General features: G+C 42.7%; 1 protein-coding gene and 1 non-coding gene across 6 annotated transcripts in view; one reads left to right on the forward strand and one right to left on the reverse strand.

Moving 5' to 3' along the window:
* Positions 1–23,234, forward strand: part of LOC105091671 (neuroligin-4, X-linked) — a 302,749-nt gene that overhangs the window by 126,647 nt on the left and 152,868 nt on the right. The gene's annotated exons all lie outside the window — the stretch shown is intronic.
* On the reverse strand, positions 5,513–5,621 carry LOC116151056 (U6 spliceosomal RNA). Its single transcript, XR_004134850.1, has one exon. It is a non-coding gene; the product is annotated as a U6 spliceosomal RNA (small nuclear RNA).

The raw sequence follows: 23,234 nt of genomic DNA on the forward strand, positions 1-23,234 counted from the left end.
TAATTATCTTCCTTTTACAGAAAAGGAGCTTGGGGCGCGCGGTGGTTAAGTGGCCAGGTGAGGTCAGCCTCCTGCTTGCTGACGTCTGAAGCCAAGGCATTTTCTCTGTCTCCTCCGCAGTCTCCCGGCAAGCATGTCCGACTTTGCCATGTTGGACTCTTTCTAAAGGATGCTCTTTGACATCACTGCTTCTTTGCTGCTTTCATTTACCAAAATGTTGGTGTGGGTGGTTTCCCATGCTGTTCAACCTACCCCCACCGCCCCACCAACCCTTTTATTTTTGGATGGGGCTGGGTAGCCCTGTTTCCCACACTTCACCCACTTTTCTCTTTCTTATACCCCTGGGGTGAATACATGGGCAGGCAAACAAAAGCAGAAATTAATTACATGCTACTTGTAGACATGTGACATCTGTTACCATTGGTAGGCGACTTCAGTTTAAATAAAAATGTCCCTCAATTCCCGTATCTTTCAATTTAGCAGTGATTCATTGAACACCTGCTGTCTCCTTGTGCTCTATGGAATAATTCAGGGATAATATGAAAGCTTGTAGAGATACTAGCAAGCTCTCCTTTTCACCCAGGCAACATAGCTGAGCATTAAACTCCTAGTGGACAACACAGGATGGAAGGGGAATTAGTCTCAGGATGTAAGGAATCGGAAGTCATTCAGCTGTGTTTAGCTCAGTAAGCATTCACATTTGCTCATCGTTACTTACATTGATTGAACATTACCCAAAAGCCATTCACTGTCATTTCTAATACATTACATTGGATTTTATATGTAGTCATTTTTTTTTTTAAAAGCTGAAGTACGGTCAATTGCAACGTGTCCATCTCTGGTGTACAGCCCCGTGTCCCAGTCAAGCATATACCTACATATATTCGTTTTCCTATTTTTTTCCATTAAACGTTATTACAAGATATTGAACATAGTTCCCTGTGCTGTTCAAAAGAAACTTATTAAAAAATCATTTTTTATACTCAGTGGCCAACATTTGTAAATCTCACACTCCCAAATCTGTCCCCTCCCACACATTTTCCCCGGTAACCATAAGATTGTTTACAATGTCTGCAAGTCTGTTTCTGTTTTGTAGATGAGTTCATAGTGTCCTTTTTTTCCCTCTTTTTTTTAAGATTCCATGTATGAGAGATCTCATATGGTATTTTTCTTTCTCTTTCTCGCTTACTTCACTTAGAATGATGATCTCCAGGTCCATCCATGTGGCTGCAAATGGCATTATTTTATTCTTTTTTGTAGCTGAGTAGTATTCCATTGTATAAGTACACCACAGCTTCTTTATCCAGTCATCTGTCGATGGACATTTAGGCTGCTTCCAAGTCTTGGCTATTGTAAATAGTCCTGCTGTGAACACTGGGGTGCATGTACCTTTTCTCATTAGAGTTCTCTCTGTTATGGTCTTTATTACAACTTTAATGCTGTGGTCATATTTTTCTTACCATTATGGAAAACTGTTGTCTTGTGGTTGAAATTAAGTGGTTTCCAAATTAGGAATTTTTGTAAGGAATTCACTTGTGATTATCCGAGGTGCTAACTTCATGTCATATTTTCATATGTCATGTTTTCCTCTCATTGGGTACAGATAATTTTTATTCCATTCATGAGTTTTACAAACATTTATACGCAGCTACTCCGTGTGAAGTGAAATGTCAGTGTCTGAGGGGAAGATGGTCAAGAGAAGGATGCTCTGTCTTTGTTCCTCAAGGAACTTACAGTAGAAGTACAAGCACAACCAATAATAATTGTAAAAAAAAAAAAATAGCCAATGGAATTTATAATGACACGCCATGGTCAACCCCATGGAGGAAAGGTAGAGTGTTGTGGTCACGAACCAGCAAACCAGTGTCATCAGTCAGAAGAGGACCGAGTGGCATTTGAGCTGAGGCAGGTGGCAGTGCCCTACAGTCGAGGAGCTGAAGAATAAGTGTGAGGGTCTCCTGTCCCTGGGTTTGGGGCTGGCACGTTTTCATTGCAGAAAAATAAAGAGGAACGTAAGATGAGGGTGACAACATAAAGTGACCAAGTCATCCAGGTCCCTGTTGGAGAACTTTACGCAGGGGTGTGTCCGGGTCAGTGCTGTGGTTTTGATGGATTCCTCAGAGTTGGGAGCCACAGGAAGAGCGGGCGGGCATTGAATCAGCACGTCACTCTGTTATCCAGAGAGAGGCTGGTAGCCCCGACCAGAACGGCCAAGATGAAGAGAGGTGGATGGAACCATTTAAGAGATACTTGGGAGGGAAATCAGAGAGGGGTTAATGATGTATTTATGTTACCGAGTCCAAACTCGTTCTGCTCGCTGCACGACAGGCCAGTAAATCGGGAGACTCTGAGGTGTTGGGGCAAGGATTAATGACTTTATTCAGAAAGCCAGCAGACCGGGAGGATGGCAGACTAATGTCTTGGAGAACCATCCTACTCAAGTCAGAATTCAGGCTCCTTTGATACTAAAAAGGGGAGGGGGTGTGGTCGGTTGTTGCAAACTTCTTGGGTTAGGAATTCTTTGTTCTTGGAATCCTTTGTTCTTGCAGCTGTCCGTGTGGTCAGATCACAGTGTCCCTGTAAACCTCCAACAAAGCAATCGTTATTTTCCATTCTGCAATTTGTTATCTTTATATAAGTGCAACAGTGTTAACATCTGTAAAGGTCAGAGCCTTGAGAACGGGCTCTCCTGTCTATTTCAGGCTCGAGGCAACATTCTTTTACAAAAGGTGCAGAGCTAGCGAGACTAAGCCCAGAAAACAGGGCACAGGGTTAAAGGAAAAGAAACAGATTTCATATGGAGTCAGATTTATTCTTTTCTATTACACTTAGACTCTGGAAAAGAGAATGGAAAGTTATGTTGAATCTCCACTTAGTTTCTGTCTAGATCACCTCCTTGCGTGGGAAGCTCATAAGATGGAAAACACTTAAGATGGAAAACAACGGACCATTACAAGAGACTCAAGTAGAGGTTCCCATAAAGAGGGGTTCCATTTCTAAATCCTCGTCTAAACAAAGACTTGAAGAGCATTGTCTGTTACTAGATACATACAACTTCATGATGTATGATTTCGGAAGCTATTGCCTGTCGGGCAAGCGTCCTCTGAGAGTAATACTTCGTGCAAAATATTACTCAAGGAATAGTGATTTAAAGATGATTTCATCAGTGACTAATGTATGTCTGGCAAATAAAATAAATATGTAATATAAATCTTACATAATCAATGCTCATAGGGTGCATTTCCCAAGATACATATTTGAAAGGAAAATCAGAGAAGTGGTCATGATTGAGGGACCTTGGCCAACTTTCATGATGATAAAATGTTGAATACTGTTTCCTTTCATGACAGGCATCATCGGATTGAAAAATATCACTCCACAGAAATATTTTAAGGAGGGTAATATCAACAATAACCCTAGCATGTATAGCAGATAATTAACTATGTAATTTATGCATGTTATGTAGTAAATTATGATATGAATGATAAACAGTGATAATCACTTACACTATTTTACAGAGGTAACATTGTTTAACAGAAAATTACCAAACATAGTACAGAACCTGGCATGGTTTAGGTTGTCTCAGTTTTACCTGAGTGCTGCTGTATTTTTGAGGATACAATGAAAAAAACAACTAAATGCAAGCTTTGAAACTGAAATCAGAAATAGGATAAAGAATATGAAAAAGTATACATAACATATATCACTGAATCACTCACTATACTGTACACCAGAAACTACCAGAACATTGTCAATTACCTACATGTCAAAAAAAAAAAATGAGAGAGAGAGATAAAGGAGTTACAGCAAATTTTCCATCGATACGGGAGTGATCCACTGCACTGATCGGATGATAAAGCCAGACAGCCTTTCCTCTCCATCACTAACGCCCTGAGATGTGTGCATGGCGTTGCCATGGGTTACATCACCGTCTCCAGTGGGACTGGACCCCGATGCCGTGTGACGTAAACATTGTCACGCAGTGAACATTTCAGGAAGGAGCAGTACCCTCAGTTTTATTCTTGGAGAAAGTCGTTTATTGACTTTCTACCTACATAAGCAAAGCTTTTTGATCATAACCGGAAGACGGTTTGGTATTTTTATTGTCCTTTAAATCTCCTGTCTCATTCCTGTGATAAAACAAAGCCAAGGCAAAAGACATTTATGCATCTCTTTCTAGGTACCAGACACGGGGTGGAGCAGGGAGTTTGGTCGTAAACCGGACCAAGGCACTCCTGAAGCAGAGAGCCTGATAAGAAATACTGTGTTATAAATTGTGTGGTGAATCTGCCAGATAAGAGTTGTGGGGACAGACAGGAGGCTACATATGGTATGTTCTCAGATCTGATGCCTGAATCATGTTTAGGTGAGCCCGTGGGAAGAGAGTCCAGTGGGAAAAACAGAGACATGCAGACAAATGGGGCTGGAGGGCAGTTCTTACGGTGGCTGTGAGCAAAACCATGTAGTACATGGTCCTGGGCTGGGGGAGGAATGGTGGGTCCACAATTGGGCAGCATGATGTGTGCCCTTGAATGTCATAGACAGATGAGATCTACTTCCTCTGGGAACTGAGGAAGTAAATGAGCTTTAAACCCTTTTAGATTTAAAATGAATGTTTCCTGGACTGACAGGGGATTCGTTGCTATCATAAGAGAGGCTCCTGTTTATTTGAAGAACCTGTGGTGTTACGTGCTACGTGCTTTAATTTTGTAAGGTGATATCTGTTCATTTGATTCCTCGTGGAATGAAAATCACTGAAACCTTTAACTTGATTGGTGATGATAAAGCATCCGAAGAGGCCTTAGGGCACTGTCCTCCCGGTTATCAGAAAAATGACTTATTTCTTGACACTGAATAATGATTATCTTTGAGCATTTCCATCCGTGGGATTCTTCATGTTGCAGTAATTGTTGTAATGATCATGATGGTTGCATTTCTCGGTCAGTTTATAGTAAATCACAATCTCAGTGCCTCCATGGATGCTGTAGCTTCATGAATGGAAAGTCAAAATGGACAAAAGAAATACTGAATACACATTTTGAGGTGGGGGGGGGGATTGCCGAGATACGTTTTCCAAGAGAACTTAAAATTTTAAATAGTTGTGTTTTCCTTAACATCCCATGAATATTCGCAGTTGAGATCTCATATCCTTGCTATTTTATGTTTTCAAGATTTTGGAAGAATAGTTAAATTATTGTCACGCCAAATACATAGAACCAGAAATCTATTATCCTTAAAGAAGAAATAGTTCAAACAATTGAGAGGTACTTTTTTTTTTTTTTAATTGAAGTATGGTCAGTTACAATGTGTCCATTTCTGGTGTACAGCACAATGTCCCAGTCATGCATATCCATACATATATTCATTTTCTTATTCTTTTTTTACTAAAGGTTTTTACAAGATACTGAATATAGTTCTCTATGCTATACAGAAGAAATTCGTTTTTTTTAATTATCTATTTTTATATACAGTGGCTAGCATTTGCGAATCTCAAACTCCCAAATTCATCCCTAAAAATATGGAACACTTCACGAATTTGCATGTCATCCTTGCTCTAAGGGGCCGCGCTAATCTTCTCGGTGTCGCTCCAATTTTAGAATTTGTGCTGCCGAAGTGAGCATCAGAAGGACTTAACACTTCGTTTTAGTTCATTAATTCTTAAATCAGAACGGCTTTTAAAGTTAAATTATTTTTCTTTCATTAAACATATCCAAATATAAATGACTGTGGATGTATATATATAATTTTTTTCTTTATTGAATGATGTGAATTCTGCTGCCTTGTATTTGTCAAGAGATGTGTTCCTTAATTTAAAATAATTATGTATGTGAACTCAGCACTATTTATATATATAAAATAATATATACATATATATAATATATATGTATATATTATATTATCATCAAACATATTCAAAACTCACCAGCATCTATTGTTACTTCAGTTAAAAAGCTAAATGGAAAATCGTAGTTAGGGTACTTGGATGGAGAAAGGGGAAGTTTAGTTTTTACCTTTCCAGCGTTAGTCCCTAAGAGTGTTTGATGACAGACTTACACAACGTCTCTTTAGTGACCCCACAGTGTAAACTAATTTTGTCCTTAAAATGGGCGGTAGGGGGATTTGCTTGGCTTACCCTGTATAAATGCCATATTAAGAGTGGATTTCCTTTGTATTGCGGTTCAACCCTGGTGGCATCCCGCAGCGCCATTCCTGAACCAAAGCACAGGAAAACCAGCTCCCCCCCCCCCCAGACATGGCCACACATGTGTCTGACGTCCCCCCGGATGGAAAACTGCCTGGATATTGATGGCTGGTTTTCAGGCACTTTGACCATCTCACCATAGATCTCTAGCCACGGACCGTGAAAAACAACTTCTCCAGAGGCTTAGGAGACAAAGTGAAGGCCGTTGCATTTCCTCTTGGCATTCGCTGCTATTGTGAAAAAGGTCAGATGTGCAATTTAAAGTAGGCCGTGCGTGCCGCGTGACAAATGTCACGTAGAAAATGAAACTGCTTGAGCTGGCACTTTTGGCGAGTTTCCATAGGGTCCCGGTGTGCACCTCTCTCCCCCGTCTCGTGGATTTGCAAATCTCACCTGGTGCGAAATGCCTGCCCCACCGTGAACTGCAGGCAGGGAGGGAAGTGCTGTGAGTCAGAGATGGAAACTCTGTGCCCAGGAGAACGCTGAATAGAGAATAAAGTTGAGAAATTAAGCAGCACCCCAAAATATAGAGGGGAGTCTTGTAAATGACTGTCAGAACTGTTAGGAAGCTTATAGTTGAGGATGTAAACTGTCTAAAACTCATCAACAGAAATGCCAAAACCCACTGATGTTTATTGAAAGGCAAATCAATGTTATTTTATTTTCCTTGATTTTATTATACTTTGCCTAGCTTAGTGGCAAAGCTAAATGCATTTATCTGTGGGCATGGTCAAAGGAGCCTTCTCACACTTTGCTAGTGGGTGGATGAATGGATGGAAGCTTTTGGAAGACTCGGTATTAAAGATTCAAATTCCAAAAGAGACTCTAATTTTCTCTCCAGCAATTCTGTCCCAGGAATGTATGTTACATACTCGTGGCCTTAGTTCATTCAAGCTCCTGTAACAAAAATGCCACTCACTGGGGGTTTTAAACAACCGACATTTTTTTTTTCACTTGAAGTAGTCAGTTACAAGGTGTCAATTTCTGGTGCACAGCACCATGTCCCAGTCACGCATAGACATACATATATTCATTCTTCTTTTACATTAAGTTATAATTCACGCACGTTATAATAGTTTCAGGTGTACAACATAATGATAGAATATTTGTGTCTACTGCAAAGTGATCACTGTAATAAGTCTGGTTAACATTCCTCCCCACACATAGTTACAGAATTTTGAAGTCTTGTAAGATCTGCTCTCTTAGCAACTTTCAAATATGCGACACAGCATCGTTCACTGTAGTCTCTACGCTGTAGATGGCGTTCCCATGACCTACTATCTCTCAAATACTTTGCAAATAATCTCTATTGACAAATGCACTAGAGAGATGACTTTTACCCAAATTACAGGCTATTAGAAACATAGGATCTCCTTGGGTGAGTTCAGGTCATGAAAAGGTGGGTGGAGGGTAATTATTTTATATTGGAAAATTATTCAGTGAATTATTAAAAATATTTATTTGACATGACATGAATCGCCCAAGCCTTCATGCATCATAGCACACTTGAAGAAACATGGGGACGTCTCTCAGTTTTTTGTCTACATCTTTGGTGAGAAGGTTCCTGCAGCTCGACGTGGGTGGTGTAATCCTGCTGTTGGAAAATGGGATCATTTATTCCTTCATTTCTCTGCCTCGTCTGGCATTTGACTCCTCTTGGGTTTCCGGTTCCAGAGTTTTGGTTTCTTGTTTCTCGAGCATGGGCCAGGGGATGGCGTTCGGACGGAAGGGAAACACTTGCAGCAGTGAGATGGTGTAATGTCATGCCTTCCAGACCCAGTGTCCTTTTGTGTCCTTGAGATCATGCTTTTCCTTGAGTGGTTTGCCTCTGGAACGTCTCCCAGCCTCTGTCCCCAGGGAGGCAAACCCTTTCCTCTTGTCGGGGCCACATTGTCCAGCAGATCAACCGAGTGGGAAGACGGTCCTGCCCAGACACACCTTCTCACTCTGATGCTTGGCTTTTACCAACCTGGAGTGATTCTGTTGCCGAGTCCAAACTCGTTCTGCCTCCCACGTGACAGGCCAATAAATCGGGAGATGAGGTGTTGGGGCAAGGAATAGCGACTTAATTCGGAAAGCCGGCAGACCGAGAGGGTGGCAGACTAATGTCTTGAGAGCCATCCTGCTCCGGTCAGAATGCAGGCTCCTTTTATACAAACAAAACAAAACAAAACAAAACAAAACAAAACAAAACAAAACCAGGGGAGGGGGCGTGGTTGGTTGTTGCAGACTTCTTGGTGCAGGAATCCTTTGTTCCTGCAGCTGTCCACATGGGCCAGCTCATGGTGCTCCTGCAAAACCTCCAACGAAACAAATGTTATTCTCTGTTGTGCAACTTGTTACGTTTACGTGAGTGCAGAGCTAGCGAGACAAAGCCTAGAAAACAGGGCACGGGGTTCAGGCCAAAGGAACAGATCTGATATGGAGTCAGATTTGTTGTCCTCTAGTACAATTCCGGAACCTTCACCGCAGGCAACACTATCAAGTGACCCTGGGGTTTGGCGGCAACTTGAGCCGTCCCCCCAGCGACGTAGACCAGCTGTCTTGCTTGCTGCCCTGCCCACCTTGTATTTTGTTTCTCTTATAGCAAAGAAAAGGCTTATGTGAAAACTTGATATCCACGCTGTGTAAGTAGAATTGTGCAAACAATAAAGGTTAAAAAGTTTTTATTCCAACAATCTAAGCGCACAGTATATTTACCTTATCTAACTGATGACAGTGTATTTTTATTTTAGTTTATCAGATGGCTTTTTATTTTAAGAAGCTGAACGTTTTCTTTAGACTCAATGCACACCAAGTTGCATTTCAATAAATGCTGTGAAAACAAAGGTAACCTCGGGGAAAAAAGAAGGTAAAGAATTTGCAGGCAACGTATGTGTGCTTGTGGACATCTCAGATAGAGTTACCGTTACATTCGTAACTTTTCGTTATTCCATACCATAACGTCAGATGACTTTCTGCTTTGGTGGTGGCCCTTACGTACTTTCTGACGAGTTGATTTTGGTCGACCGAGGATGCCCATTAAGTGAGGTAGGTACCTGGAGAGACACACTCAGCACACACGTGCATGTCCATCTGGGCCACTACACGCAGGTGCGTGAGAGAACCCACACGCCCTTCTGCATGGTGCTACTCCCCTCCCTCCCTGTGGACGAGGACTGACGTGTACTGGGGGCACTGAGGGTGTCCTTCCAGGGGCCGTGAGGGTTTGGAGGAGAGGATACTTTTGTACTGGACAAGGAGAGGAAAAAATAACCAGGATTGGCTTCTGCAGCTCTGTGTGCACTTGTTCTGGAAAGTTACCCCAAAAGTGATGCACGTGGCCGCACCTCTAACTGCGGGCTGTGGTTTGCAGCCAGCCCTGCAGGTCATGTGGCCTCAACCGTATAAAGGTGTGGATCTGACCTGTAGGCAAATGAGGAGATGGTAGCCGGCAAGGGAAGGAACAGGGACAAAGCTCCGGTCTGAAATCGCTGGCCAGCATCCTCCCGCCTGACTGCCTGCCTCACAGCCGCCGTCTCTGCCATGAGCTTGGGGACGCCTGGGCAATTGTTGATCAAGATTTGACTATTACTTTAAATACTATTATCTTGTCTCCACTGGGTCAATTTGTTTTCCAAAGAAAGGCACCCTTGTTGCTTTTGGCCCAGGGAGAGTTTCCAAGCTAAATAAATTCCTCCCAAATAATAGGGAGTTTGCTTTTAGTCCCTACGGCGTCTGCGGCTGTCAGTAAAACACGCCAATCCCTGGAGAAGACATTTAGATCAGCTAAGAGAGATGCGCCACTATTATGTTTTCTTTCTTTATTTATGGGAGTACAGTTGAGCTACAATATGATAGTAGTTTCAGGTGGACAACGTGGTGATTTGATGTTTTTCATAAATTCCACACCTTCCCAAGTTCCCCCTGTGTTATTGACTGTGTTTCCTCTGCTAGTCATGACATCCCTGTGATTTATTTATCTTTGTAACTGGTCGTTTGTAACCTCCTAATCCTTTCATTTAAATTTCAAATTTCTACTTAGTCCTGAAATTCTGACGCTGTGGACCTTGCCTATATCACCCTTTCGTGCATACTGAAGATAATTTTGCATCCTTGAAACTAGCTGTTTTCAGCTGACCGCCGTGAACCCAGGTGATCCAAGATACCCCCCTAACCTTTATGGCACTTCTGTTAGTTAGAATGTATTTTCCAATGGAAGGAACGCCCCCTCAAAGAAGTGTGTGACCCAGAAAGGAGGAAGGCTCCCTGATTTGGGTTCTGAGTGTCAGGATCACTCACTTGGAACACCAGATCTTCTTCTTTGTGTATGTCAGATTCCGTCGGAACCGCATGGAATTGACGTTAGCTTGGACCTAAAACTGTCAAGTATTGTCACGTCCATAGGACTCCTATTGTATTTTGCATACATTCACGTTACTTCTCCTCCTAAGTAGATAGTAAACGCCTCCAAAAGGCAGAATACATTTGCTTCCTGTCCCCACGGACCTCTTGTTAGAGAAAATGGCTGGAACAGAGGATGTTCACCCTGAAGAAAGCGTCGCTTTGAGTTTGATGGCTCTTGTGTGAAACCTCACCTGTGTGATCCGGGGTGAAAGTGTGCGGTTCTCTGCAAAACTGGTAATACGACCTCGTAGGATTGTGATACAGTCTTTGAAGTTATGAACTTTGCAGTAAACAAAAGCCCCTTTCCCTTTGGGTGACAAAAATGACACAGAGGACAACGCCAAGGTCCTCCTTAGTGTTTTAAACACACAAACGCCACTCACATCGGTGGAGTGTTTACTGTGTGCCGGATACAACTGTCTGCTTTAGGGTATTTATTCTCATACGAATCGAGCGTTTATTTAATTCCTACTGTGTGCCCGACACTGAAGAGATAGCCGTAGCTGGCCCCGGGGCCCCCTGCTGTCGTGGCTGCACCTTCCGGCGGGGGGAGGTGAACGCGCAGAGACGGGCTCAGGATTATAAAGTCGGTCACTGTGGTCATTAAAGTAGGATGGCGGTGGGCGGTGCTTGAGGAGGACGCAGATTAAGGAAGGAGGTTAGGACGCGCGTCTCTTCTGGGCGGCATTCGAGTAGACAGTGGACGTAAACCTTATCTGAATTTTCCGAGTAGGGCCAGAAAGTGACATTACTTATGAACGTGATTTTATAGACGTGGACACGGAGCATTAGGGCGAGGAGATGACTCGCAGTCTTCAGATGAGGCGCGGGGCTAGCAGCCTTTCCAGCTAGACTCTCTGGCCACTGCGCACAGACTGTTAACATCATCGCGACAACCGTGACGAAGGACAGAGGGCACCTCTCAGTTCTCTTTACGAGGGCATGCCCCTCCTTTTATTACCTCGTTCAGATGCCCCCGGACCGTGACTCAGGGAGCGACGGGGAGCCAGTCCTGAGTGGTTTCCACGTGATCTAGAAACTCGCAGTACGGTACTTGTGATCTGTGGTGAATTAGAAAATGGTGACTCTTGTCACAGTGGCTGGGGTCACTGGGTAACCCGGTGGACATCGGGTTTTGGGTACATTGTCGGGAGCGTATAATTAGAGTTGCTCTGCTTAGTTGTCATGGAAACAATCCTGTCCCTTCATCCCCCATCACAACCAGCTTGGCCAGGATGGGCATACTCAGTAGTGAGACGCGACAAGTCAGAAGAGATCAGAAGTTAGTGGAGAAGGACCAGGAGGAGAGGGACTTAGAGCAGAGACAACATGGATGCATGGCCGCAGGGGAGGTGAACCTTTCGGAGGCCACTCCACTGCCTGAACCTCTGTCTTCCCTTCCCCTCCTTCTTTTTCTCTTTTCTTTTCTTTTCTTTTCTTTTCTTTTCTTTTCTTTTCTTTTCTTTCTTTCTTTCTTTCTTTCTTTCTTTCTTTCTTTCTTTCTTTCGTTCTTTCGTTCGTTCTTCCTTTCTTTTCTTCCTTCCTTCCTTTCTTTCTTCTTCCTTCTTTCCTTTCCTTTCTTTCTTTTCCTTTCCTCCTTTCCTTCTGTCGTTCCTTCCTTCCTTCCTTCCTCTCTTTCCTTCCTTTCTTTTCTGTTCTGTGAATACTGATGAACCCTTGTTCTTGACCCTGAGGCCACACTAGTAAACAGTTTACACAAATGTCTTTCTCTCCGTAGTGGGGGAGGAAGATGATAACCCAGTAAACAAATCCATGAAGAACAGAATTTCAGACTGTGATAAGAACTGTGAGAGTAACTTTAAGTGTATGATGGGGACACTTAAGCCTGCACAGCCAAGGAAGGTCTCCATGAGCATTAGGAATTCAGGGTGCTAGGGGAAAGACAGGGGGAAAAATATAGAAATGCAAAGAATAGAACAATTTTATCCCAGAGAAATATTCTGGGGTACACTTTGGGCTTCTCACCCTGTGAAATAGCCTTGCAAGTTTGCTGAAATGTAATAAACTTGACAGTAGGAGTTCAGGGTCATGCTGCAAGGAACCCAACTTTCTGTGGGGCCAGAGGGATCAGACAAGGCGCATTGCTGTAAATCCCATGTGCAGTTTCCAAAACTGGTGACCGACCAAACCGAAGAAATGTCATTTGCCAAGCAAACAAAAATGCACTGAACCTGGCAAAGAAGTGTCTTCCTACAAATTCTTGCCTTTTCATAAGCCTGACTTCTTCTTTTTTTTTATTTTATTTTATTGAGTTATAGTCAGTTTACAGTGTTGTATCTCTTTCTGGTGCACAGCACAATTTTCCAGTCGTACTTGAATATACATATATTCATTTTCAAATTGTTTTTCACCGTGATCTACTACAAGATCTTGTATATATCTCCCTGTGCTCTACAGTATAAACTTGTTCATCTATTCTATATATACCTGTCAGTATCTACAAACCTCAAACTCCCAGTCTGTCCCTTCCCCCCCCTCCCCGCTGGCAACCACAAGTTTGTTTTCTATGTCTGTGAGTCTGTTTCTGTTTTATATTTAAGTTTATTTGTCTCCCTTTTTTTATTTTTTAGATTCCACATATGCGTGATATCATATGCTGTAAGCCAGACTTCTGTATTAATTTCCCTTTTGGTTCAATTGGTCAGTGGTTGGATAATTAGCTTGGTGCTTCTCATATAGAGAAGAGATGAGAGGAAAAAAAAGGGGGAAATTCCTATTAAAGCTAGAGGAAAAAAATTTGAGGAGAAATGAGACAATACTGGTGTATAAAAGTGTAGACTTTCAGAATGTAATATTACTGATGCTAAGGCAAATTGTGAGATAAGATCACATAAAAATATGTTTGCACCCCACGATATAAATTCCTCCCTATGGATTAGTTACCAAAATTGGAACACAAACATTTTCAAACACACAACCTGTGACCATATTAGGCTTGGCAGGTTGTACATGACTTCTTATATTTAAAATGTATGTGGGAGTGAAAGAAGAAAGATTTTAAAAAAATGTATGGTTTGGAATTTTAATGAAAGAACATGTTGGAAGTAGGGGCTTTGTTCTTTTAGGCTCAGAAAATCACCGATGATGCTAAAAAACAGCCCCTCAAGCGTTAATTGGCATCCATTTGAAATGAGCGCTGAACACTGAGAACCATAGCGCACGCTATCAGTCAGATGAACCTTGTAACCCCTCATTTTCCTCTGCCGAGGAAATAAGAAAGACCCATAGGGTTAGTCTGCTTAATTGGTATTTTTATTTCAGTGACGCAGTAATGAGTGTGGTTGAGTACATCCAGCATTTCCACCTGCAGCTTTCGGCACATCACATGGTGGCCGGTACGGGGCATTGGAGAGGATCAAGTTTCCCCTGGAGTTTGTCTGGGAGCCGATGCAGAGAGGGTCCCAACTCTGACTGCAGAGCGTTTCCTCCAATGTGGGTCCTAAGAGACGATCAAGGCTAGACCATTGTACCTTTGTAAGATGTTTGCTGCCATGAAACTCTCAAACAGTGCATCAGAACCACTAGGAAGAAAAAAAAAGAAAAAAGCCAGATTCCACCAGAAGCTCTCTATTCCTAAATGATAATGCCTCAGACCCTCTTAATCTACTGCGTGGTCACGTCTGTGTTGTAAGCTGTTGCTGCTGTGGGTGATTCTGATACGGTCCAGGTAAGACCGGTTTATGCGGCTGTTTATGACGCTGTTTTTTGTTGCCCTGCATTCACGTGTTAAGAGACCTGTGATGCTAAACGTTCATTCCCCTTTGCCGTGTTGTAAGTGAGGTCGGTTCTACCCTCCCCTAGACCCTCTAATGTCAGTCTGCAGTGCAGAGATCACGGCATCCTCTTGGGATTAGAGTTACGCAGAGATTTTGCTGGTATGTCTTGGAGACTGACTTTAATGATGAGGAATTGGGAGGGAAAGAAGGTGCTACATCAGGGCAGAGTTCATGTTTCTGGCTGTGGGGGCCAGTCCACGAGGGAATGGAAACCGTAAGAGATTGCTCCTGAGATGACCTCAGTTCTTGTCTGTCCTCCCCGTGTTCTCCTCCCACCTCCTTTTAGGTCCCCACTGTCTTGCATCTACATGATGGTCACTCTCCCTCTCAGGAACCTCCATCTTCAGTGACGTGTCTAGAGTTATCTGTAAAAATACAGACGTGGGTAAGTGGAGGGCACAGCTCAGTGGTACAGCATGTGCTTAGCATGCGTGACGTCTAGGGTTCCATCCCCAGTAGCTCCATCTAAATAAACAAACAAACCAACCTAATTATCTGTCCCCCACAAAACCCAAAAAAACAAAAAACAAAAAATTGAAAAAAAAAAGACATTAAATTGAAATACCGATGTGGTCACCTTTCTTTCCTGCTGGAAATGCTTTAGACGTTCCCTGCTCTTTACGAGTTTCGTCTCCACCCCTGCCCATCAAGTCCAGGAAGACCAGATCAGAGTCTCAGCAGACCTGGTACCCCTTCCATTCGATTCCTAACACACTCAACCTTCTCCGTGAAGCTTTCTGTCTCCGCGCTGCTCACGGGGTAACTACGTCCCCTCCAGCGTGCCCTTCTCGGTAACTTCCAAAGGCTCTGATTTATCTTACGTCTCTTGCTTCCGTGGCAGCGGTCTTGCCCGTACACGTGTGGGCTGCTGGGCGCACCAGCCCAGTACCTGGCCTGCAGCAAGCTCTCCAGAAGTGATGGTGTAGCTACCAGAGCTCCCTCTGCTCGCACACGTTTTCCTGAGCACCTTTCCTCTGTACCGTGACCGTCGGTTCTCCGTGAGTCAGTCTGAATTACAGACGTGCAGTCATACAGACTTCGGTTTCATTCTTCCTTCCTGATTTCACTCCCTTCTCCTGCCTGGTCAAGGGCTGCTAATTGGCTGTCTCTGCTTCTCCGTCTCTTCATTGGTATAATCCTGTTAGGCGGCCGTGCTGTCTGCTGTTGCTAAGATGATTTGAATGGGGTCAGACTTTAACAGTATCGGCAGGTAACATAGTGACAAGACCTTCACTCCCTTGCATGAGAATCTGACCTTTGTTTGACTGTCTGGCTCTGTTCACCTTTCAACCAGTTGAAGGGCAGGGCAGTAATGATCGTGGTCACTTGCCTTACCATACAGGGGTCACCATTGCAGGAAAGTGCATCTGGGACTGGGTAGAACCATGAAGAACTACAAGAATTCCACAGGCGATGTTACAACCTTGGCTTCCCTGAGGGCAATGTCTTGGGTAACTGCCATGTTCACTCTGGGGATCCTGGGAGCTCTGCTTCTGGGGTGTTTGTAGGCAATGTTGGCTCCTGTGAAGCCAGGAGTTCCTACACCAGGGAGAAGCTAACCCCCATGTGTGTGGACCTCGTAGAGATCTTGTCTCGTGGCATCTGAGTGGCCACCTGTGGAGTCAATAGCTCCCAGATGCCTGCTGCAGCCCTGCTGACAAGCTCCAGCTCCCTGTCCTCTGTCCTTCTGAGTTGGCTGGCGCCCTGCTGACCTTGGATGGTCTCCTGACCATGCATGTTCAGTTGGACCTAGGAAGACCCCCCCCACTGGGCATTAACACCGAGCAGAGTGCTGGCTCAGCAACCCGTTTCCTCTCTGATACCTCTTCCCTGCTTGGAAAGCCCTTTAGTTCTAACTTAGTCATCACTTCTCAGACCCAGCTCAGCCTTTACATCTTGCAGTAGTCTTTCTTGATCTCTCACCCCACACTTTAAAAGTTTTTTCTACCTGTGTCTCCTCATTTCACCCTTTCCTAGTTGATGATGCAGTTTCTTATATATTGTCTGATGACTGCCCCTCCAGTCACCACCCTTGCGTATTTCACCCTCGCCTGCATCATGCACTCCCTGAGGGTAGAGACCATGCCTTACTCATCTTCCTTCTTCAAAGCATAAAATACCACAATGGCACAATAAATTTTCTTTCGTGAGCCTCTCTTCTGTTCTGTTGGCGCACAGTGACACAAATTTGGCAAAGGTGGCATAGGTCCTCTGGTGAAAATTTGACCATCGGGGACAATGCTAGAATAGATCGTAAATCTCAAGTCCAACTGTGTGTATGTTATCCTAATTTTAAAATATATGAGCTTGGCGCCATTGCTGTCAGTCTGTATGATTCATTAGTTCATTCCAACAGCAAATATTTATCAAGTTCCTTATCTGAACAAAGCAGAGTCATAACTGCTATTGGGAAAAAATGGGGGCAAAAAACCCCCCAATTTCTAGAGTAAGAGAAATAAAATATGGATGACGTTAACTTTCAGACAAGGCAGGGGGATGATTCTGGACTTGTGCTGTGTGGATAAAGAGGAGGCTTAATGCTGTTTAGATTGTAGCACAAGGAAGGAAGTCATAAAAAGGTTTTGTTTTGACTGGCTTTTAAAATACACATCAAAAGGAGGCTCTGGGATTCACAGATAACTCAAAGTATATTGGAAAGCTTACCTGATGACTAGAAAAATGGAGGAATTCCTTAGAAATAGTGCCGTTGGAGGGCTGTTAGTCCCCGCTCAGAAACTCACACCTGTGGTCTTCAGTAGTTCCATTTGTTTTGCAGGGAAAAGAGAAAGACAAGGTGGAGACAAATGTCCCTGACAGCTAGATTATTCAGGCAGCAAAACCTCCCTCAAACCCCAGGGAAATCCGTCTCCAGCTTTCTCTTGCAGTCCCCGAGAGTAAGAGGACACATACACCCTCCACGCTATCCTGTGGACCAGTACCTATCTCAGCTCATGGGGGAAAAAAAGGGGGAAAAAGAACATGAGTTTGCCAAGGATGTTTCTGTAGTCTTTGGGTAGTCTTCAGCTGTCCGTGGTGCTGAATTTGTAGTGGCGGTGTCACATTGACGAGCCAGATCCCTGGACTTCTCCAAAGGCTCATTGGGTGCTACTTCAATTTCACGCAGCCAGGCTATTGTCTATAAAGCAGTCTCCCCAAGCATCTTCATTAATGACGGGTGGGAGACCCTGCTGGCCCTGTTAAAATTCAAATCCTGCTCATGGCAGAGTGAGGCCAGGATTTCAACGCACATCCAGATATCCCTCCAGCCACATGCAGCGCACAGTGTATGTGTCCGTGATGTTATGCTGTACAACAAGGTGCAGAGCAGCTGCCTGTGTTCAGCACTGGGATGACATCAGTCTGATTAGGGCTTCCCTCCCAATCACAATGGCAAGAAGCACAAACCTGCAAACCTGTAACATGCCTGACTCTTCAGGATCTGCCTTCCTTGTGGTAAGAACAGTTCTCTATTAGTCTTTTGCTTCACTGCTTTTAGATTTCGTTCCAGAAGCACATTTTACTATTGTTATAAAGGCTTTAACTTTAAGTTTAAACTAATCTTAAATGGACACATTTTTGGCTCCCGCCACCATGAATATACCATCTCTTGGCTACAATGATTAACTTCTTAATTGTCATGAAAATATGGTGCCTTTGGTCCCAAATGGTTTCTTACTCTCTCAGGCAAAGATTTCATATGAGCTAAGATAAGACTTGGGTTTCATATGAATACATTTTAAGGTTTTCCAACAAAGAGAGAGTTTCTCTGTCCAAGCTTATGGGAAATCTGTATTGAGTGAAAAAAGCCAATACCGTTAAAATATATTGTATTGACATTTGAGAAATAACTGAGTTTTCAGTAAAGCCAGCAGTTTTAGTAGTTAAAGTTGTGTTTCTAACATCTTCATATTCTTGTTTTAAGGGTTATATACATTTTTGTTTGTTTGTTGATGGAGGTCTTGTTTTTGCTGTTCACCTGTCCTGCTACGGTGGAAACCTCTCAAGAATAGGGTGTTGTCTTATTTAACAGGTGGTGTGGTGTCAGGCACCTAGAGGGGGAAAAAAACTTCATGAATATTAAGCGTGAGTTAGTTGATGATTGTAGTGGCTTTCTGTTGTATTACATTCATGCGTGTTTCACTCCCACATCATTATTTTCCATCTAGAAACTAGAATTCTACTTCATTATCTCAGTACATCAGGTATCCAGATAGTCTTCCTCCATTTTGCATTTCAGGATGAATAAAATTATTAGAAATGTTCACAGTAAGGCTTCTCACCTCAGCAAAGGGCGGATCTTGTTATGATGACAAATAACATCAGTGTAACTGATGGGATCTTCTCTAAAATGATTAAACATGGTTTACGGATTCTGTTTCTGAATAAGCTACTGGATCATGAGATGTATTTCCAAGTGATGTTTTTTAAACTGTTAAATTTAAGTTTGACTTTCTGTAAGATAATCTTCTGAGATTTGAAATCCACAAGAAAATAAATGACTGATATTAATCAGTGATCTTTCACCTTCTTTCATAACAGCAATTGACAGTTACTTTTGTCTTTTTGCGGGCAGAAGGGAGGTAATTAGGTTTTGTTTATTTATGTATTTTTTTAATGGAGGTACCGGGGATTGAACCCGAGATCTTGTGCATGCTACGCATGTGCTCTACCACTGAGCAATTACTTTTGACAAAGTTGTTACTTTCATAATACTATTTTCTGATCCGGATCTTCCTTGTTATTAAATTTTTATTCAACTTTGTTCCCATAAGTCTTATCCCTTCAATGCTTGCACCAGAACTGTGTCGAATTCTTTTCTGTCTCCCTTGCACTTAAGCTGGATACCGCTCACTACTGGAGGTTAGATAAATCTCGGTAATTTGGCTGGATTCCTTGTGGTGGAATGTTCACCTATGCTGTTGCTCTCAGATGAAGGGTGTAATGAATTAGAAAAGTGATCTAAGCTTGGTTCAGTGACATTCAGGCATTAAAATGGAATTACCTCTTCAGAGCAAACCTGTCCTTTGAACTGGACGCACCTTGGTCAGCTTTCAATACACTTTCCCAACCTGCCTGTAGTCAGGGGGCATCAGAGATGAATGGGGCCAGGAAGACACCTGAGGACTCATACAGGGACTCTTTCAGAGGAAGCTTCCTTTCTGGTAATAAAAGGGGCCCGTACATTTTTCGCCAACTACTTCCCTTCCGTTCACCTGGATGGGGGTGACGTGATCTCATGTCAGGAGCTGCAAACCTGAGGACGAAGTAGAAACTGAGTGCCAACCCTGGCAGGGTCGTGAGATGGAAAGAGATGACCTGGGCTCCTGTGGGCATCATTGACAAGCTGAGCCACAAGCATCTATCACTGGCTTTCTAACTGTCAGGTTAAAAATATCTTCTTCTTCTTTCATAAAGTTCCCAGTTTAGGCTTTCCAGTACACACTGCCAGATACTCCTTAACTACGATTGTGGGCTTTAATCAGAGATAAGATGTCGTGCGCTACCATAAAACTGTATGGTAAACACAGCGAGACTGGATTTGAAAATACAGATCCTACACAGCAGAAAATGCCGTGAAGATACATGGATGGATTATTGGGGATTTGAAAAAGGGTATTTCTTTTGTTTCAGTTTTGAAGCAAAAGAAATGGCGCCAAAAGACAAATTCTCCTCTCTTTTGCTTTAGAGAGGAACAGAATCTCGTAGACCTGAGAAGAGGATTATCACTACAGTGTTCATATAAATGAGTGATTCCAGCGTGAGCCTGCATGCCACTTGTATCCATCTGTTTCAATTTTTTTGGCAAACAGAGTAACGATTAGAAATGTGTGTAAGTCATAAAAATAATAACATGAAATGCAGATCATCCCAAATCCCCTAGGCATTCCCCCTGTGAGAGGAGATCTGTGATATGGGGTAACTGGATTATGGAGAGCTCGCCTACCCAGGCAAGTGCTTGGAGATGTGCCAGGACCTGGTGTGTACCTGGATTGTAACACAGCATGGTCATGGAAGTAGACTCCAGTGACCACAATCCAACTCTAATACAGGAATGAAGTAGACTAAAAGACAAAACTTTTATTATAAGCATGTGTGTGTGTGTGTGTGTGTGTGTGTGTGTGTGTCTGTCCATCCGTCCTCTGGGGTTAAGGTGCCAGAGTAACCACTGCTATGAAAATAACAGTGGCAGAAAGATAAGAGAAGGAACGATCCAAGCAAGAAGAAAAAGATGAGAAGAAAGAGAAGGTAGGAAGGAGAATTGGCATCTCTGGAGGATAGGAGGACCTCAGGATCATCGCACGCAGTGTACTTATAAGAAAGAAGCCAAAACTCACCAGCGACCCACGTCTGTTTGTGGATGAACACTGAGAATGGCAGTCGTGGGCGGATGAGGGACGGTTGTCAACTTGCATGCCTCCTGAGACTTTTCTTAATCCAGATTGTCTGCATTTGCTTGTTTATTGTCTTGAGTGGCATTTAAACAGTGAAAGGGAATGTCAACTGGGTAAAGCCATGTGGAAAAAAAAAATACCAAGGGTCTGAAGAGGGCATGCAGAGAAGAAAGTGGAAGATAAATAGATAGGCTCTGAGACCAACATGAAAGTGCATGGCCAGAAAATGGACTTCTCTTTCTACAGAAGAATTGCAAAGGACACAAATGATAGGACACTGAACATCTGAAAAGTAGAGGACGTTTGTAAGGAAAGGTAATCACTGAGGAAGAAGAACACATGGAATCATGTTACATATCCGAGTAGAACAACCCCGGATGGGAGTGGCAAACATCACATCTGATTCACCACTGTGTTAAAACATAGATACCTGACTCAAACCTTTGCTGATATATCTGAGCACTAAACACTAAAACTGGTACAGAGAGTGCTGTTTAAAAATAAGCTTTATACCCCTGCAAAGGAAAAAGTTTTAAAAAATTAAAAAATGAGTATTATACTTAAAAATCAATCTTAAGTATAATTTGTTGGAACCATCTATTCTGTTTCCTAGCTGAATGTAGAATTGTTAAAAACATATTTGGCATGTTTTATTTTGTTGTTTTTGTTGTTGTTGGCATTTTTAAATGAGGAATTTAATTACTTGGAAAAGCAGCCTTAAAAAACCAAACAAATAACCTTAGTGAGTCAAGAAGCATAAGAGAAAATTTTAGGCACCAAAAAAATTGAGGCCATGTTTTCTGACCCATCCTACGTGAGTTGGATGGAGAATTTTTTTTTTTTTTTTTTTTTTTTTTTTGCAAAGAGCAGATTCCATTTTGGTGCACCAAAGCAAAATTTCCAGAACGTCTATATTGAAATCAGCTTTGAAGAGGAAGCCCTGGCTGTATGGTAGACATCCTATTCAAGTATTCAGTTACTTAACTCCCAACTATCTCATCCTCCCTTGAAAAAAGCTTGGGTGATAAAATATGATTAAAAGTGATCATTGTGTGTAGTTCAATTCTCTGTTGTCCTTTGTTTCTTATTCTTTTTTTTTTTTTTTTTTTTTTTTTTTTACTTTTCTGTATTTTCCTGAAGTTCGGAATTGAACATGTAGGACCTTCTAATCATAAGCAGTGATGACTTTTTTTCTTTGTCAGTCCATTTGCGTCTTAGTAGTTTCCACACCCTCTTGATCTCCTGTGCATTTCTGCTTCATTCCACTGCACAAACTCTATTCTGTTGTTGACTCCACTGTATGTTTCTGTTTCCACTTACATTCCCTGTGCACACGCACACACACACACACACACACACACACACTTCACCAAAGAGACTGCTGCTCTGTGCCTTCCTCTCCCTGATCATGCTCTCTATGTAGATCTCAGCATGCACCTGCCTACCTGGTTCTAAGGTGAGATAATCATACACGTGTTTCCTGGAAATGGAATGGCACCCAGGAGAAGGTCGGCACATCTCTTCTGGAAGGGAAACCTCTTCTCTGAGGAACAGCAGAGGTTCACGGGTTTTCAGAGGCAAGGTAGCCTTTGGTCCTCCTGTGAAAGACGGAGGCTGGCTTCATCATCCTCCAGAAGCTATTCCCAGATGTGCAGCTTCATTACCCATCTGCTGTAAAGCAGAGAAAATGTTGATAAAATCGTGACACAGGCGAACCCTGCTTTTGAAGATTCTTTTAGGACTCTTAAGACTTCATGAGAAAAGAGCTGGGAGGAGGTAGGCACAGAATGGGGTGGAGGTGACAGAAATAAAAGCACAACCCTTTGAAAACCAGAGAATATATGCAGTTCATCAAATTGTTACATGTCTGTGCAGAAGGGCTATAGACTCATTGGTGACATCTCAAAATAGGACAGCGAAAGTGAAGATACGTATGTTCATGTCTGACTGAAGCATTGTGCTGCACACCAGAAACTGACACAATGTTGTAAACTGACTATACTTCAATTAAAAAAAAAATATATATATATATAGGACAAAAATAGGGAAGAAATAAAAGGAACTGAAATATCAGTTCACCGGTGATAAAAAGCAGGAAGCCAAAGGAGCAAATTAAGGTGAAGCCACCTGCAGCACTGGAAGCAGCCGTCTGAGCCATGCCTCGGTAACCTTGGAAGGACGTCTCAAGTATTTCTGTATTTGGTGAAACTCCTTCTGTACAGTTTCTCGACTTGTCCTTTGTTGATCATCACTTCCCCTAACCTGAAGATTCGACTTTTCAAGTAAACGAGTCTCTAACATTTTTAAACATTCATTTTTTATGCTTTATGCATCAGTATAGCAGTGTGTATAATTTCCCCCCAAAACAACATTCACATCATAGTATCTTTTAATAATTGATTTTTACTATTGATTCTTCCAACCAGTATCTTAGTGCTCAATGTGTGTTCGGTATTG

This window comes from Camelus dromedarius, chromosome X (genome assembly GCF_036321535.1).
Source record: "Camelus dromedarius isolate mCamDro1 chromosome X, mCamDro1.pat, whole genome shotgun sequence".
Classification (NCBI taxonomy): Eukaryota; Metazoa; Chordata; class Mammalia; order Artiodactyla; family Camelidae; genus Camelus; species Camelus dromedarius.